General features: G+C 41.8%; 1 long non-coding RNA gene across 1 annotated transcript; it reads left to right on the forward strand.

Annotated features, from left to right (window-relative positions):
• Nucleotides 1–2,195: 2,195 nt before the first annotated feature.
• On the forward strand, nt 2,196–17,556 carry LOC306939713. Its single transcript, XR_013791912.1, has 4 exons — nt 2,196–2,600; nt 11,372–11,511; nt 15,518–15,643; nt 16,013–17,556. It is a non-coding gene; the product is annotated as an uncharacterized lncRNA (long non-coding RNA).
• Nucleotides 17,557–20,558: the final 3,002 nt, after the last annotated feature.

Here is a 20,558-nt window from a genome sequence, read left to right on the forward strand (position 1 = left end):
TCAACACAAAACCATGAGTTATATTGGCCTATCCGTAATCACTTAAGCCCATATACTTAGTTGACCAGAGCCCCCTGCATATACGGATACGAGAATTATTTCCCTCTACACCAAATATCTGAGAATAGCCGATCTACAAACTTTAGATCTTCTATTTTTGAGTGGTGTAAACCACTCCTACAACTGGCTTTTGTGTGCAGAAAAAAATGAGCATGGTTGCTATGTTCAAAATAATTTCTGACGTAATTAAATCACACCCGGGTGAACTGGATGACCGTAGCAACCATGCTCATTTTTTCTGCACAAAAAAAGCCAGTTGTGAAATCACATCCGGGTGTGATTTCATTACGTCAGACATTACGTCAGACCACAGCTGATCATGCTATATAAAACCTTACACCACTCAGTTCACACGGGTGTGATTTTTAGTTAATATTAGGGACACTATAGCGTTCAAGCCATAGTTATAGGCCTATACGTTTTAACTCTATAAAACACAAAAACAGGCTTCTTTTCTTCTTCTTCTGTTAGAACAATAGAACCATTACTCCCCCCCCCCCCCCCCCCTCTCTCTTGCTCTCTCGCTCTCTCTCTTCCCACCCCTATGTCTCTCTCTTCGTCACCCGCAGACTGCCTCTAACCTCTGTACAGAGAGACCTTTACACACACTAACCCCCATTCTCCAAAGGTTTGAGGGAGGTAAACAAACTCACCACCGCCCGTCCAAGGAAGAAAGCTACAGACTGAGCATGCTCTGTGAAGGCTGCTCGTCCTGATTTTGCAACCATGAGGAGTTTTGTTCAACTGTTTTGTTCAATGAATATCAATATTCCAGTAGATAATGAGGCAAAAACAATTAGGTCTAATCGAGGTTTATTTGAAGATAATACAAAAAAAGGATAAGTCCAAAAGTAAAAGAGATTAATACAAGAGAATAAGTTCAAAGTAAAGTACAACGATGAATCCAAAAAGAAAAGTACAAGAGTCGAAAAAGGATAGCTGTGCAAGCAGCCGATGAACCGTACAGAAGTAGAGTCGCACTTGTTCCTCGGTTTTTAGTCTGGCATATTAGCTCCTGATCATGGTTCTACCCCAGCTTTTATAGCATGTGATTTCACAATAGCCAGTACTCGGTCCACACGAAAGTTCCGTGGCACTCTCCAAGTTCTTCCCGCAAAACACATACTGTAAGTCATATCCCACAACACCGATCGTCTCATCGTCTCAGAACATTTCAGAACATTTGAGTACTGCCAGAAAAGGTCGACTTGACCTGGCTACAAGCCGGGATGATTTCACCTTGCACATGGACAGAAATATAAGCACATATAACCCACCAGACCAGCTCTGGTCAGAATATCTGTGGTGTACTATAACACTGTACTGGTTCAGAGTGAGACAACATGTCCCACAAAGAGCAATAACACACAGTACAGGGTCAACGTGAATACACTCGGTCAGAGGGTCAATTAAAGCATGCATAGGTCAAAGGGTTAATAGAATATACACCCCTGTATATAGAATGATACGCCCCTATATATGTATGATTCTCCAACACTGTAAGGAGAATAGTTTGTATTTAAGAACAAACAAAATAAATTATGGATCCATTATCTGGTCTGTATATCTCCTTTTATGTCTCTTCTTTCACTGTCTCTTATGCCTCTTTCCTGTCCTCCCCCCCATGTCTTTCTTTCTCTTACCCATCTCAATTTCAATTCAATTTCAATTTCAAAATATACAACAAAACAAATCGCAACATATTGGGCACACAGAGACAAGTGAACAACAAACATCCCAACAATAATGAACAACAAGCAATGCAGTAACAATGAAAAGAAATGAACAAACAGAGACAATGATAACAGCAACATCTCTCTCTCTCCAGACAGCTGACACGTCACGTAGTGATAGAGATAACTGAGATAACGTATCAGTTTAATGTCTCGTCAGCATAATGCACTTCAGTTAGCCAGTGCACAAAACAACTTACTGTGGCAAAAACACATGCACATCATGCTTACATAAACATACACACGCGCGCGCGCACACACACACACACACACACACACACACACACACACACACACACACACACACACACACACACACACACACACACCTGCTCTCACAGGTGCATTAAGGAGCGCAAGGGGGAAGGAAAGGCTTGACAAGCTGAGAAGGACGGAGCAAAATATAGGGAGCTGATCAGTGAATAAGGAGAGAGAGAGAGGGTGCTGTCTCCTTACTAAATAAAGCACTAGACTTGGTGTGTGTGCATGTGTGCTCTGCTTAGACTAGGACCCACGTGGGCAGGGCAGCGCTCTCCTCTGAGACGACAGGCACCTCCACACTCACCCACAAGCCATCTCATCAGTCATCAGTATCCATCCTTCCTCTTCATCGCCACGCCTCTATTCATTTGTTTGTCTTTCTTCTGCAGCCGTCCATCTGTTTCTTGTGTTCTATCTATGGGAGCTTGCAACCTCCCATTCATCTCTGTGGATTTCCCTAAGTGGACTGAACTGATCATTGCTTACCTGTGGAACCCTGAAGGAGTTGGACACAGACATACAGTAACTAACTAACACTGGGCAAAGGTAAGACAATGTTAATTTACACTCGATCGACTCGATCAAATACATCTATGAAACTCTTGATCTGGCTGGGAAAGATCCCATGTATCAGTAAGCTTGTGGGGGAAAAAAGAACAGTATGTCCATGCATGACTTTGATTAAATGTACTAGTGATAAAATAGCAACAGCATTGTGTTTTATAGTCAGGATGGTTTGATCTTTGACTTTTTGACTGTGAGTTCTTGGCCCAGATAAATCACAGTTGAACACGTGATCACACACTGAAGCACGCTCCAATGATATTTAGTTACCACTCAATGCTCTGTGGTCTGTGATACTTAACCCCTGTTACAAACTCTAATAAAGCTGAGTCACTCTGTCTTTTTTAATTTATTGAATACGTTTATAATACTAGTATTACCGTCTTCTTAGTACCTAATATATAGCACCTCCACCTTCACCTTCTGTAATCATTATATGACCACTTGGATATTGTCTGGCCATTATGTCTCTGAACCTTGTACTCTTTATTGCTGGTTGCTTGTAATGTTGCTGATCTAGCAATTTAAAATGTGAAGAGGACAGATAACATGATTGGTTTCATTCCTAAATGTGTTACAGTACATCTGAAAAGACCTTACATACAGTAGGATCTAGTGTGAGATCTGCCCCATGGGGCTCAATCTGGACTCCAAGAAGCAGCTTGCCTGTCCATAAGTATTATGTAAGGCAGGGGTTCTCAACCCGTGGGTCGCGACCCCTCGGGGGGTCGCCAAATTATTTTAGGGGGTCCCCAAATTATTTTCAAAAAAAAAAGAAAAAAGACATTTTTTTTTTTTTTTTTTTTGTGTTGTTGTTCATAGATGGTTGCGTCCACTCTCAAAAGAGCACTTGCCCGGTCGGGCATCCTGAAAGCAGACTACATGCACCTGCCCCAAAGTTTTATTTACCTGCAGGGGCAAGTGGGCAACCCGTGAACTGGGTGGGGCATGCATTTCCAACTTGCATCGTTCCAAGTAGGCCAGTGCCCAATGGACACCGCTCTAATACCCTAAAACTAAGCCAATCAAATCATCACTCATGGGGTAGGGGTACACACATAATTTGCTCAACCAATCAAATCATCGCTATGGGGTACACACAAACACACAAAGCTGGGCATAGTAGGGGCTAGCGCCCCTCAAAAATAAATCAGGTCAGAATCAAGTGAGTGCCTGCCAATAGGCCTATCTCACAGCCCGCTTTCCACGCCCACTTCCGGTAAATAGTGGTGTCTTTAACATGAGCATTTACACGTTTTTTTCTCTGGAGAATCTAAGTACATTTTCTAATGTAAAAATGTGACAGACCAATATTATTATGAAGCAAACAAGATGGTAAATCAGGTCGAACAGATAGAACAAACCTTACCTTGAGAAAACAAAAGTTGTAGACTTCTTAAATTACCTCGATTAACATGTAGTCTATGGAGTGACGTCACGCTATCACCACTAACCCCGAAAGGGGGCGTATTTAGGGGGGCGGGGAAATTCTGTGAGATAGGCTTATCCCACTGACCTTACAGTAAGACCCAGAAGGACCCTGAATCTCTTCCAGGCAGCACCAGGGCTGTTAATGGGTTTTCATCAGTCTGCCAGCTGAGGGTCATGCACTAATACCCCAAGCATGTGTTTACTGTTAACTAAAAGTAGATGTCCAGTGTGTTGAGCTGAGATTCATTGTCTAGATACAGGAAAATATTCTGTGGTTAAACAACCATAATTATAGTTGGACAGGTGGCTCTGTGGCTACAGTATATGCCTCAATATCCTAATCTAGACATGTCAGAATGTTCTTACCCAGAGTTCATAAGAAATATAGAAAATGTACAAAATGTACAAAATACACATGCAAATTACAAAATGTATGCGCTATCTAAGCTAATCAATGTCAACTATCCTTACAAGGCAATGCTTTATGAAGAAAAACACTACATTTGTAGAGCATGGAAAGAGGATGCCAGACAGCTCAAAACGAGGGCAATGTTTGTATTGATTTTTTGTATCAGATCAGTGGGTTTGTGAATATGATCGTGTGGAAGGCATACATAAAGTTACAGACATCAATCATATTATGCAAGTTAAATTGTGCAACTAATTCTGGATTTTTACAATTTGAATGCAGTTTATTTATTTATTGTTACTTGTCCTTGTTCAGGGCTCTGACAGCTGAAAAGAAAAAAACTCTTTGAGAGACACCAAGGACTTTTAGCCTTACTCAAACTCCTGCATCCTGCAGGACTCACAGATCCTGAGATGAAGCTCTTCTACCGTACCGTACCGTACCGTACCGTACCAAAGTATACCATACCATACCATACCATACCATACCATACCATACCATACCATACCATACCATACCATAGTATACCATACCGTACCGTACCGTACCATACCATACCATACCATACCATACCATACCATACCATACCATACCATACCATACCATACCATACCATACCATGCCATGCCATGCCATGCCATGCCATACCATACCATAGTATACCATACGATAGTGATGGAGCCATTTACCCTTTGTTGACTAGTTTTCAGGTTTACTCTGATTCACAAATGTAGGACGCTCTGGATAAGAATGTTTGCTAAAGCTAAAAATGACTGACATGACTGACCTCGTTCTGCTGACGGGGCAGATATCCTTGGTGATCACGATGTCAACAAGGATGACTGGAACCTTGTTGTCTCATAGGGCTCTGATCAGCCTGTTATGTAAATAATGTAAGATATCAAGAAGTCATCTGATCAGGGGATTAAGTACAGTAGATTGAGATTCTACTGAGTAGAACACCATGTAATCAATATGTCATGGGTTTGGGGTTTGAACTCATGATGCTCTTTGATATTTGGCATTTCTTTGTGTGACTCCTATCTCCCTGCAATCTAGCACACAATACATGTCCTCTTGTGAACTTATGTTGAAAAATGGGCCTACTGTCAATGTGGATGCAGAGCAAACGTCATCATTAGACAGATGGTGGAATACCAGTGGTTGCCAAAACCAGGCATGACAAGAGGATATTTAACAGTTTACAAAATACATATTGGTATAGTGCAGTGCATCAGGTTGTCAGACCAGCCGACTGGTGCTCACGGGTTGGGGGGAAAAAAATCTATTGATCTTAAATAGCAGAGATCAGCGAAGTAATCATTTAACTATTGTTTCTGTGATTATACTGATCTGTACCATGTGACTTTTACAATTCACTGTCTCTTTAAGAAGACCTTTAGAGTTCTAAAGGTCTTTTATAAAGGTCTAAAAGATTGACTGCACTCCCAGTTACAGGTGATCCAATCAATATGGTCTGGAGTCCTAAGTATGAATCACATGATTTGACTATGAAGACCCTTACAGTCTGTCTGAACATGGATGCTGCAGGCCTTGGTGTCTTGTTTTTAACTTAAGTGGAATTGATCTAGAAGTGCTAAAAATAAACCGGATGCTTCAGAGGACATGTTGCATGTCGTACATTTGTGCAAACTAATGTGACATAACTTGACATGACGTGTGTGTGTGTGTGTGTGTGTGTGTGTGTGTGTGTGTGTGTGTGTGTGTGTGTGTGTGTGTGTGTGTATGTATGTGTGTGTGTGTGTGTGTGTGTGTGTGTGTGTGTGTGTGTGTGTGTGTGTGTATTTGTGTGTGTGTGTGTGTGTGTGTGTGTGTGTGTGTGTGTGTGTGTGTGTGTGTGTGTGTGTGTCTGTGTGTGTGTGTGTGTGTGTGTGTGTGTGTGTGTGTGTGTGTGAACGTGCATGCAGGACTATCATTAGGTAATTTTATACTCTGGCCTTAACTGGAAACGTCTTTACAGGCTCTGCATGCAAGGTAGCATTGGGTGAATTAAGATTCCTGGCCAATTTAAGGTCAATTCAGGGTTAAAATAAGCAGAACTGTGGAACTGTGCATCTGAAGACATGGTGCTAATCCTTTGAATGTGATCTCATTGAGATGAAAGAGTAGTCTTATATACAGTAAGTATGTAGGACTAGTCTAGTAGCATGCCAAAGTTTGTGAAAAGATTCCTTTTCAGGCAAACATGTCCACCGTAGGATGAACCAAAATAGGTTTGAATGGGGTTTCTAGGTGTAAGTATGTAGGACTAGTAGCATGCCAAAGTTTGTGCTATTGCCATGGAGAATGCATTGGGCGTTTAAGTTAAATAACTCAGAAACTACAAAACATTTCAAAGTAAAAAGTTCCAGCATGTGTCTCCACAGTAAGCTGAATTATAAAAAGTGTGAATGGAGTTTCTAGGTGAAAGTGACTTTTTGACGTCCCATAGAGCTGCCATTGAGCTCCATTATACATTTCTCAAATTTGAAAACACTATATTTCTAAAACTATGAAACATTTCAAAGATTCCATTTCAGGCAAACATGTCCACCATAGGATGAACCTAAATAGGTTTGAATGGGGTTTCTAGGTGTAAGTATGTAGGACTAGTAGCATGCCAAAGTTTGTGCTATTGCCATTGAGAATGCATCGGGCGTTTAAGTTAAATAACTCAGAAACTACAAAACATTTCAAAGTAATAAGTTCCAGCATGTGTCTCCACAGTAAGCTGAATTATAAAAAGTGTGAATGGAGTTTCTAAGTGAAAGTGACTTTTTGACGTCCCATAGAGCTGCCATTGAGCCCCATTATACATTTCTCAAATTTGAAAGCACTATATTTCTAAAACTATGAAACATTTCAAAGATTCCTTTTCAGGCAAACATGTCCACCATAGGATGAACCTAAATAGGTTTGAATGGGTCTAGGTGTAAGTATGTAGGACTAGTAGCATGCCAAAGTTTGTGCTATTGCCATTGAGAATGCATTGGGCGTTTAAGTTAAATAACTCAGAAACTACAAAACATTTCAAAGTAAAAAGTTCCAGCATGTGTCTCCACAGTAAGCTGAATTATAAAAAGTGTGAATGGAGTTTCTAGGTGAAAGTGACTTTTTGACGTCCCATAGAGCTGCCATTGAGCTCCATTATACATTTCTCAAATTTGAAAGCCCTATATTTCTAAAACTATGAAACATTTCAAATATTCCTTTTCAGGCAAACATGTCCACCATAGGATGAACCTAAATAGGTTTGAATGGGGTTTCTAGGTGTAAGTATGTAGGACTAGTAGCATGCCAAAGTTTGTGCTATTGCCATTGAGAATGCATTGGGCGTTTAAGTTAAATAACTCAGAAACTACAAAACATTTCAAAGTAATAAGTTCCAGCATGTGTCTCCACAGTAAGCTGAATTATAAAAAGTGTGAATGGAGTTTCTAGGTGAAAGTGACTTTTTGACGTCCCATAGAGCTGCCATTGAGCCCCATTATAAATGTCTCAAATTTGAAAGCACTATATTTCTAAAACTATGAAACATTTCAAAGATTCCTTTTCAGGCAAACATGTCCACCGTAGGATGAACCTAAATAGGTTTGAATGGGGTTTCTAGGTGTACTGTATTCTTACATTGTGGGTCAGGATCTAAATGGGGTCACTGGTGGGTCCCCATGTGACAGAAATAGTGACGTTTCAATGTGCTCGAGGTCCAGCAGAGATAATTGGATCACAGGCTGCAAAGAAAGAGCCCTTTTGAACTGCCATAATTTGCAGACATGAGAATCATGGGTTTACATTAAGGCCATTAATCGCATCTAAGATTAGCTTAATCCCTCATAAACTTCATTTATATTTCATTGCATGTCATGACGTGCTGAAATAGTCGACCATACGACAAAGTATAAATGCTAAATGTACAATACACATTTAGCAGCTGCGTAAAACAACTCTCTCTACCACCATCCAGCCTTGCCTCACAGGCTGGCTGGATGAAGGGAGGGAAGGATGGAAGGAACAGATGTCATTGTGAGTTTTGTGTGTGGGTGGGTGAGAGAAGGGAGGGAAAAAGAGAAATGGGTCATCCAAGACTCTGCAGTTGCATGAGGAGTGGGCTGCAGTGACCTTTCCCCTGCATAGCATTGAAAACCACTGGCTTATATAAGATGTGTGTACACCGTAACGTAAAGTCCTCATTGTGAATTTAACTCAGTAGAGTGTGCAAACAAATGAACAGTGTACGATGCCGTTACATAAAGTATCCGCGCCAAATGCTATTAAATACACACAGTTCATCACTTTGCACTGGTGTATGGAAAATAATATGTTGATACACAAAGAAATGGTGAAAGGAGGTCTCAACCCAGCATTGAACTAACACACATTGGCCTAGAAACATGGTGTTAGTGACTTAAAACTTTAGCATAGTTTTATGTACAGCCTCTGGCTGAGACTGAGTAAGTCTGGGTTCAGGTCTAGGCATGAATGAATGGATCTTTATTTGAACAGGGATGGTGTACAAAGCTTTAAATTACCTGTGCAATAATGCACCATGTTTAGCAAATTTACATTTTCCAGTCCCATTTCTTCGGTTTTAATTTGGCTTTAGTTACATCTTGTAAACTTTTAAAATCTAAAACATGGAGGCAAAGTGATGAAAGTCAAAGTCTAAATTCTGAAATGAATGGCTTGCAATAGGGGGCGATCTAACACATGCTGTAAGGTTCTCTAAATGCTTGGGCTGGTGGTGACAAACAGGCTTGCAGCTGGCCTTGTTCCCAGGGAAATCCACTTTATCTGCAAGCTAACTTTACTCAGAAATCTAGTTTGTAGGACAACATGTGAAAGCACCTCTTCAGACTCCACCTCATGCACACCTAGCACTTCTTGTTAACGTTTCTGACGGATTAAAATGTAATTGTACAAATAAGTTAAAGGTATGAGCTCTTGTTTGAGGGGCTGCATTTGATGCTTTTATTTCGTTTTTTAGTTAATTAATTTAGCAAAGTTTATATCAAACCTTTATAACTATACAGTTGATAGATTCTCATGTATAATTTTTTTTTAACTTTGTTTTTATTTCAAAAAAAATCTTTCCACCAAATAATGAATGAATGAACAGAAGTCAAACATAAATATGAAAAAAAGAAAAAAAGAAAGAAAGAAAAAAGAAAAAAAGAAAAAAACATAACAAAAACACAGACACAAAGGTAAACAGAAAAACAGCTTGACATAACTACAACAATACAGCATTTTTCAAGTTGAGTGCAAGGCAAGGCAGGAAAATGATGACATGACAAAAACAGTCTAGTTTCAACTACATTTCAACACAAAAACAAATATTTGATGGGACATGTTTTCGAATTAAAGCCAACAGGACTGTGATGATAGTGGAGCTGTTTATAGGCTAAAAATGAGACAGAAGGTACGTAGGCTGGCAGGAATAAATATTTGACATAGAAGCTGTTGTAATCTAGAGAGAATGGCCCACATTATTTCACACAAACACTAAGATATTGTGAATACAGACCAAACAGGCCATTAGAATAAGGACGTTTGTTGAAATGTGTATGGCTGTTGTTCTCTATTTGTGACCGGCAACACCGTACTGCACACATACAAACAAGTCAACTCTGCATGGATTGATTTTCCTTTTGATGGATTATTGACCCAATGATTTGATGAGTACCACAGACGAAAAACAGTCTAAGTCCAAATTTCATTCTGACCCCTCCAGTTAGGAATCCTAACTCAAGGTGTTTTTTTAAAAATCCCCCAATAATGTAAAATGTGTATTTGTACAGCCTCAAAAAAGGTATAGTAATGTCAGAAATAAATACCAAAAATCAAAGAAAGTCCATAAATTATTGCCATTAAATGTACGAATATTGGAGTAGTAGGATATGTCTTTTTGTTCACCACACAATGCATTCTGCCCTGGGTATCATCCTGCCAACATATCCATTATACCATTCCAACATAGCAGCCATGTGTACACATTGACCCCAGGCCCAGTGGGGGATTGGTTGTGGCCCATGATGATAGTAACCTGACTCTGCCAGATGGGGCAGCAGATAGTACACTGGGTTCACCCCAGGGGGGAACCCAGTGTACTATCTGCTGCCCCATCTGGCAGCAGATAGCTCCCTTTTAAGTATGTGTACTGTGCACATAGAAACATGCTGTCTGATTCAACTGATTTAGGCTACCTGTTGTGAGCTTGTTTTTGGCGAGTAATAGTGTTACGGATTTGAGAGTAGTAGATGGAAATGAAGAGAAACCAAATTAAACATTTGCATGTTGAACAGTGGGGTGTTACACAATACACAGTGAACAGACTTTTCTTTTATACATGGATGTATGAAACATTGTGGAAAGCTCTTAAAGGGACACTTCACCCCTTTTGCAACCAGATCTTATTTTCATGATATTTGGGAGACAAGAAACACTTTCCTGGGGTTTTTATGTGGGTAATGTGTTTTTAGGTATTTTAGTATTTCAAAGTGTCCAGGATGTCATGGACACGCTCACTTACTTCCTGGACTACATGTTACTACATGTAAGACAGTCCTCTCCGGCCCTATCCACGAGGAGGAGCAGTGCACCAAAGCATTATGGGAATTATAGTCCAGGAAGGAAGTGAGCCCAGTGCCCATGACATCATGGACACTTGGAAATACTAAAATATCTAAAAACCCATATTACCCACATAAAAACCCCAGGAACGTGTTTCTTGTCTCCCAAACATCATTAAAATAAGATCTGGTTGCAAAAGGGGTGAAGTGTCCCTTTAAGTGGCACATTTGATTGGATCATCTTATCTTTCTATTACATATTAACATTTGTCTTTTGTCTCTTGTTCTGTCTGACTACACCCTCATATCTCTTTATCTCAATCGCTCTATCTCCCTCTCTGCAGCATCTCTCCCTTGCTTCCCATCTGTCTATCTCTGTCTTTTCCCAGAAAGGTGACCGTAGTTCAAGTGACCCTGCTGACAGACAACATGACCAGTGTCAACTCTCCTGCCTGTTTGCTCGCCAGGAACCACTTCTACAGGAGTATGGAAATGCTTGCACGCACGCGCACACACACACACACACACACACACACACACACACACACACACACACACACACACACACACACACACACACACACACTCCCCTGCCTATATTTAATGTAACATTATATCAGTCAGCATTGGAAGCTATTGGGACACTCTGTTTAACAGTTTCAAGAACCTGACCTATTTTTGGCAACCAGCCATGACTGTAAATCTGGAGGCAGGGAGTTCCTGCTTTCTGGGCTTGACCTTTGCTCTGTATTCATAGACTACGTGTGTGTGTGTGTGTGTGTGTGTGTGTGTGTGTGTGTGTGTGTGTGTGTGTGTGTGTGTGTGTGTGTGTGTGTGTGTGTGTGTGTGTGTGTGTGTGTGTGTGTGTGTGTGTGTGTGTGTGTGTGTGTGTGTGTGTGTGTGTGTGTGTGTGTGTGTGTGTGTGTGTGTGTGTGTGTGTGTGTGCGCGTGCCCGCATGTGCGCCTTTGACATTGAGCCATGCTCCACCTCCAATGGACTCGAGTGTTCACTTTACCTCTGAGAGTGTACAAATGTAACCATGGCATCCCTTTGGTTCAATTTGTACTCTCTAATGAACACTAAGTATTGGACCATGTACCACAACCTCACTTTCATAACATCCTGTTTGCTTACGACTTCACCCCTGTACCAATTAACTATTCTGATGGATTTCCCTAAACCTTTAAAACCCAGTGTTTACCTCAGCCTGTATTTCCACAGCTGATTTGCTCTGTAAAGCCACAGTCGGTCAGTCTCTCTTGTCTTGATCTCCTACTTTGCTCTGTAAGAGAACAGCAAACGTGAATTTGAACAGAAGGTTCCGTATTTGTTCGTGAGCACGTGTAACACTCTGTATCATATTTCGCGGGCCTTTGGCCCGCTCATCCCAGAGTTGCGTTGCCCCGCGTTGCGATACAGAAGTCCACAGATACAGAAGTCCACAGTGACACGCGTTTTATGCAGCTGTTTTGTGTTGCAGCGCGTGCGCGCGCGCGCGTGTAGTGTTGTTATCCATATATGCGCCTGGGTTGGTCCCGTTTGTTCCACGCCAGGTGTCGATGCAGTCGTTTGCGCAATTTGTGTGTTTGCATTATGTTAAGTGTGTAGGCATACCATATTCTGAATGAGCAAAAAGAGGACACATGCGCGCGTGCATGTGGATGTGGACATGCGCGTGCACGTCGTGCATGTGCATGTGTCGTGCGTGGGCGGTTCTGTTAAATTCAGATGTCAAAATAATCTGTAGCCTAACATTAAAATGATCAAATATGCTCTATATTAGTTATGTATTTTTTGAAAGCAGTGGCTCTCAAAGGTGTGATCCAGGGACCCTCATGGTTCCTTGAGGGGGTTCCAAATGGACCCATTATAGGTCTGTAACTCTGAGAGTGTACAAATGGATCCAAGTGGACCCTACAGGTGTGTAACTGTGAGAGTGTACAAATGGAACCAAATGGACTGTTTTATAACTTTTAACTCTGATACTGTACAAATGGAATCAAATGGGACTCTTATGGGTCCATTTGGTTTTACTGTCAGAGTTATGGGGGTCCTTGAAATTAAAAAGGTTGAGAACCTGTATGCAATGGCGTATGTCTTGTAAAAAGAGAGAGCAGCCTATTCTCCATCATATGTTATGCTTTGCTAGGTTGTACAAAATAATATTGGGTCAGTGTAATTTGCAGGAGTCACCGCGCGCACAGCTGCCTTGTCTGTGTTGACATGACATGGGCTTGCAGGACAGAACTTTTATTTGTGACAGACACATAGTTGCTTTGCAGACAATACAATCTGCTTCTCATTGGTCAGTCACAAAGCTAAGAAAACAATGTGAGAGAAAAGGTAAGCACTGGAAAGCGCTGTGTTTGTCTCTGTGTTCCTACGTGAAGACGTGTGTGCTCTGTCTCTCTCTCGCTCTGTTCTCTCTCCTCCCTCTCTGGGGTGTGTGTGTGTGTGTGTGTGTGTGTGGGGGGGGGGGGGGGGGGGGGGAGTAGTTGCGCTGCCTTCGACAGTGCTATACTTGTCCAGCAGCGGTGCAGAACCGAGAGAGTGACACATTGTTGTGGATGTAAAGGGCGCAACGTGTAGCTCTAAAGTAGTTTGGATTGTGTAGTCGCAGCGGTGCTACAAAGTGAATGTTACAATTCGCACGGTGATATTGTAAGTCGCAAATGCGAGTACGTAGTGGCACTGGCGAGCCCTGTGTAGTGTAGTGCCATTGTCGCGGCATCGCGAGGCGATCCAAATTCCCCCCCCCCGCGCGCGCACGCACGCACGCACACACACACTGTACGTAGCTGTTTGTTGTTGCAGCGCGCGTGTGCGTGTAGTGTTGTTGTTGGTATCCATATATGCGCCTGGGTTTGTCCCGCTTGTACCACGGCAGGTGTCGACGCGGTCGTGTTAGCATTATGGTAAGTGTCCAAGTTAGAATCAGAGTGTGCGCTGTGTAGTTCTTCTTCTTCTAGTAAACAGAAGCCGTGTGTGTGTCACACCAAAAGTGGTGACCTATAGAATCCTGTACATAGAAGCATCACGCAATCGTCTCCCTCCCTGTGTGGGTCACGTGGTGGGCTGTGAGCCAATGGGAGAGGGAATGTAGTGTTGCCAGGTCCGCGTATTGTAAGCGAGTGGTAGTGTGTGTAAGTAGCGTGTTGAATGGCATTTTTTCTGTGCTTGTTTTCATAGACGTGGCAACAAATTAGGCGGGGGTGTCGGTGCTTGTGGCGTGTTTGTGTTTATTATTGATATTGATATTGTTTGCGAGTGTGGACGGGAGCCGGCTTTAGTGGCAGTGCGATGACAATTTTTACGCGGCTGGTGTCGAGTGTGGCCGTGCGGCGCGACATGAGGAGATAGCCGTGGATCGACGCGGAGGGTAAGGCTGTGTCGTGTTAGTGTGTTGTTGCAGTGTGTGTTGCAGCGTGTTGCAGCGTGTCAGTGACGTAGTAGCTGGTGCCTTTTGTTCCTGTGCGTGCGCTTGGGCACATGTTTTCAATTGTAATATAGGATACACGGGACCCAGGGTGGAAGGGGATTAACGATGTCACACCACAAGCACAGAGGAAAAGTAGAATACAGGAATGCATAAATTATGTGCAAATGTACATGTCCTGCATGCATACAGTACTACAACATAATACATTAATGTATACATTCATGTATGCACACCTGCATGCTTATAAATACATGCAATAAATATACAAAGATATGCACATATATATTTGCATGTAAGCACGTACTATAAATACATGCTTTAATTTTTTTATATTTATTGAAATGTATTTTTTAACACATAAACATACATGTACATTTTACTGTATCACACATACTGTAGGAAGCTCTATGGGCCTCACAGCCCTGTGACATAACATTGACCATGATATGACCATGATACTGACATGATATGGCCGGCCGACCGACCCATTAGGCAATTTTAATATAGGATATTGTGTGTAATACTACTGTTTATATACTGACTATTTCCTCATCTGCAAAACATCCTCTGAACAAACATGCATTCACAGACACATTATAGGTAAAGATTTCTCCTTGTGGCAAAACGGCATTTCCATGAAGTTGATAAACTGTATATTCACAGCATTCATCTGTGCACGTGAGAAAAAGATTTCCGACAGAGAAATATAGCTTTTAATCTGCTTATGTTTCAGTACAGTACAGTACAGTACAGTACAGTACAGTACAGTACAGTACAGTACAGTACAGTACAGTACAGTACAGTACAGTACAGTACAGTACAGGGACCCCCTGTACGGGACCCATTTCGGACACGGGGGTGGCTCGCCGGTACTGGGCCGGCAACCTGGGCGTGTTCCTGCAGGTCTGGAAGTTCCGGGGACCCCCACATGGAGTTGCACCACTTACTTCACACGGGTGTGATTATACTTTATAAAGTGTCCCTCCCCCTCCCCCCTCTCTCTCTCTCTCTCTCTCATTCACACTCTCTCACTCTCCCTCACCCATTCAGACTTGTCTCCCAGTCCAGAGCCAGTGAAACCAGCATTCACCAGTCAGTCAGTCAGTACAACAGACAGATGTCCCTGTCTCAAACAGAGGCAAGTTACGGTCTGGCTCACCTTCTCCACACCACCTGGTAAGAACACACGTACATACAGAACAAATGTGATAAGAATATGTGTACAGACATACAAAACAAATGTGCAGTCTGTTAATCACATGCAGGAACCTCCTGGTCCCATGTCATAGAATATAATTAATAGGCCATTCATGTTTACTCAGTGCTGGAAAAACAACTCACAATTTTAAAAGTAAGAAATACTCTGTTACAAGGAAAAGTCAGGAATTCAAGTATTAGTATCAGAATGTACTTAAAATTCCAACCGAAAATATGACGTGAGAGAAAAATGGCCACTGTGTGAATATAGTCAATGGTAAACACAACATTTATATAAGCAAACCAAACAAAAAATTGCCTTCTGATTTCTACCATGTCCATTACCAGGGTTTCCAGGCGGAGTCGGAGGCAAAGGATTATGGGTCAGTGTGTTCCTTGGCCCCACCTCGTCCGCTCGCTGCCCCTCCCACACCAAACCCCCCAGTCCTGGCAACCAAGGAGTCAAGTAGAAGAAATGAAAGCACTTCATTGTTTGCTTCACAGACAGATGGGAAGTTCATGATGTCATTATTAAGAAAGAACGGTTAACTTCCTTTTATTTGGCATTCTTGGTTGGTCAGAACACCTTGGGATGTACTGTCTGTCAACTAAAGAGGACAGACCTGAGAAACTGTTAAAAAAGAAAGAGACTGAGAACTGGTACTTTTGTTTGTTAATATACATTCAAAATAATTTTGTGTTTAAGATTTTTGCGTTGTCAGACTGTTTGACTGTTCTTTGTGTCATAGTTGGCACGTGGACCAGACCTGTTGAAAGAGAGAGTTGCAACACTTGTTCTCGTGTGACCCGGATATTTACATTTTTAAGGGGTTGATATATGCGAGCATGTCTCAGTTTTAATGTTGAATATCAATATTGGGTTCAGTGCAGTCTACACAGCTGTCTGGAAATATTGGTTGCTCACTCCATTACTTCCCCAGTCTGAATGGAAAACTATGAGAGTGATGTAGCCTGTACTGACATGGCCTGCGACTATCTGACAGCTTCTCAAAGCCCTTGGGTGTGGTTTGTCCTGGCCTGACCTCTACAAGAAACAGCTTATCTGCAACACACAGACTTACACAAGCAAATTCTTTATCATGCTGCTGTTCTTTTTAACCTCTAAACAAACCCCACCCAAAAACTCTCCAAAGGTTTTATTTTTAAAAGTTTTTAGTTTGTTAGTTTTTTTGGAGTCTATAGACATTGATTATTTCATGGGATATTTTCAATGTTTTGTTTTTTATTTCTTGGTTTGTCAGAACTCTGCATTCCTCTTTTCTTTGTTGAACTTGACTGAAGATAGATGTGAATGTGTTCCTTTCTTTTTACCACATCACCACTATTAATCCTACAGATTTTGTCCAACATCATGCAAATCGGTACACATTATCTCTATAGTCATCTGATCAAGACGGATCTGTCTGATTTTTCATATTCCATCCAAATTGGCTAGGATTGCCACCTAAAGTTTGCATGTCGGTGCAATAACTTCATCTACAGATAACAGATTCCACTCACCTAATAGCCTGGCCTAGCCAGTGTGCTTTCTGGTCTAGAGGGGCACGCGCGCTTGGAGCAACTACTGGAGAATAATGATTGGTTCACCGATTGGTGAAATCAGCGGAGGAAAGCGACGCCCCCTCTGCACTGTAGTTACCAGGAAATGTGTCACGTTCTCCCAGGCTTTCATTTTTTGAGCTGAACGTGAACGAAGATAAAAGCCTGGGTGCCAAGGCTACTCACCTAATGACTGAATTCCGAACATTGCAGGCCCACAATAACCTACCTTGACCTGGTGGAGACCTAGCTGTGCTCTGTGGAGCACTTGTTCGTAATTGATTTGGCATACTGTAATATATGGAGTCTGGATATAAATAGATTTCATGGCATCTTTTCAGTGTGTTGTTTTTTCTTTCTTGGTTTATTAAAACTCTGCATTCCTCTTTCTTTTTTTCTTGAACTCGACTGAAGATAGATGTCAAAGTGTTCCTTTCTATCTCTCTCTCTCTCTCTCTGCTTCTCTTTCTGTGTCTGCCATCTCTGTTATGCATACATTTCCTCTCTTTTTCTCTCACATGTTACACCTCCCTCTATCCTGATACCTCGACTGTCATGTATGTTATCTCAAATCAAGTTAGTGTGGTCTATAACTGGCTTGAGTGATGCAAGAGACTTTAAGCAAAAAAGTACAACTCTGTAGAAGTTAATTTCCCCAAAACAATACAATTCTAGGGGGGGGGGGGGGGGGGGGGGGGTCGTGCAGAGACAGAGAGTAGGCTTACCTAAAATGAGTAACCGTGAATCCTATCATTCATCACACATGATCATTATATGGCCCTCAGGTACAATATACAGGTTGAATAAAATATTCAACCTGTATAAGAAATGGAAATGTAGGCATTCAGTCATGAAACCTTTTTTCTTCTTGCATTAGACTAGAGCTTGAAAAAAGCACACAGGGAAAGAAAGTGAGAGTGAGAAAAAAGGCGGAAAAGAAGACAAGGTAGAGAGGGAGGAATGAGCTGAGTGTAATGGAAAATAGTGGAATAGACAGTGACGGATATGGCCTAATATACAGAGAGACAGAGAAGAGATCCTTTCCATCCCTGGTTTAATGTACGTCACTGACTGAACACCCAATGAGCTGGAAAAACTGCTGCAGTAGGTGAATAGGCGTCCCTTCAAATGGGACTGGGAGCTGCAGAACAAATCCTCTTTTCAACCTTTCAGCTCCATCATGCATGGAAGCCATTTTGAACACCTATTGTTTGTTTTTCCTCTCACTTGCTGCAATTCAATGGGGACAGATAGAGAGATGGACAGAGGGAGAAATGAGGTGAACAGGCAGGGCACAGTCATGCTTACACAGGCCCATTCTACAGTACAGGGAAATGCATGTCAGGATTTGTGATAGATCTGTAGTCAGCTTCATGATGTGAACTCATACTGAAAAGGAAAAAAAGGGGAGTTTGCAGAATCAATGGTTGTAAGCTGTTAAAAGTGTTATTGGAGTTTGTTTTATGCTTTATTATGGGATGGGTTGGGATGGGATGAGAACCCCTATTGTTTGACATGGTACATGCAGCAAAAGTTGCAACAAGGTAAGCATCTGTTACAGAACAGCTGAGATCACATCATGAAGCTCAACAGGGAACCTAGACATTAAATCAATCATTGGCATTGCTACAGTAAACATGCACACTTTCTGTGCACTTTCAGCATGGTGAAAAATCATCGCATGCATCTTTCATGCCAGCGTGGCTCAAGTAAGGTTTATAAACCAACCCAGCAAGCACGGTCAGGACCTGGACGAATTAGTGACGTCTCGTTTGAGGCCAGCTGATCACGTTCAAACCAACACAAATTCTGCACACTAAGACGGACGTCCCTGGATGAATCAGAGAGTCCGATCGAGGTCAGATCAACTTAAGTCATATCATAACTAGTCAGATATGGCCCAGAATAAACTATATTATTTCAACTGGTGAAGACGGCTGTGATCTGGTCTAGTTCTGAACGTCACCGGAGTCATCATAGCGTCATCATGACGTAATTTGGCTTGAATTCACTGATGATCAGGGTTCATTATGACAGAAATGGTATTTAGGTTATTGCTCTAAAAAACATCTGTTGGAACAATTACTCTGCACGCTAATGTAACCTTTCATTGACAGCAAACAAGAGGGATAATTAGAATTAGCCTTAGGCCTACTATTAGCTAAATTGGGGAGAGAAGTTTAACATATGCATAGGAACTGGGGAGATGATCCCAGTATAGAAATCTGAATTGTAGCCGGGTGAATGTTGAGTTGGGATTTACTTAAATACTCTTCCTAACCCTGCGTCAACAGTTGCATAACTACAAACCAACTAGCAAAGCAAAGTTCTTTGTTTACCCAGGGAAGTGGACTAAGCTTGAGATGCTTGTTTACAGCCAGGCCCTGCTCATAGAACATTTCATGGTAGGGGTTCAATGCCTTGCTCATAAGGGCACTTCAGCGGTGGTGATTTTAACGTGCCGGTCCGGGGATTCGAACTGGCGACCTTCCGGTATCAAGACCGTTCCGCAAACCGTTCGGCCACCGCTGCCGCTTAACTGACTATGCAGGGAGAACAAGGAGAGGAGAGAGTGAGAGAGAACATTCAGCACTCTGGGAACAGAGTCAGAAACCATCTCTTTGGCAAACAAGCATGAGGAGTTTCACTTCCTGCCACGTGGAGTGAAGCCGCACTGACAGACACATCAGATCCACATTATCTCATTAAAACCATGAAAGCATCTGTCATTTAACAAATGGTTAAATGATTCATTCATAATTTTATACTTTGGATATACAAAAATGGCAGATATACAAGCTCGTAGCGTGGCACAAAGTGATGCTATGACCTTGTAGATCTGCTATTCTTGAAACATCTTGAAAATGTGTGCAAATGTTTGAATATGTTCTTTTACAGTGAACAGTTTCAACTCAAATATTCACTTCTGGGTGTCCCTGGAACAAAATATCTTAAGATGGGGGGTCCGCAACCAAATACATATACTTGTGGGGTCCATTGGGTTATTAGTTTGAGAACCACAGACATAGAAACATAATTTTTTTCATAAAACTGTTAGGATTTAGAAGACATTTTGTAGAATGAGCCTCAGGTTTTCAAGGGCACAGCATATGTTGTGCACCATGTCAACTACGAGCATGTCGAATCCCTGCGATTTGATTGGAATGAGCTCCAGAAGTCCTTCAAAATCAAATCACTGCCTTCCTTGGGTCAATTCAGGGAAATTATTTCCAGCACTTATGTTCAACATTGCAACTGTCTGTTTTAGTTTCTTCCGATTCATATATTTAACTATTGCAGTCAATTGTCAAAAATAAATACAAAGAAACAGATC

This window comes from Electrona antarctica (assembly GCF_951216825.1).
Source record: "Electrona antarctica genome assembly, chromosome: 2".
Classification (NCBI taxonomy): Eukaryota; Metazoa; Chordata; class Actinopteri; order Myctophiformes; family Myctophidae; genus Electrona; species Electrona antarctica.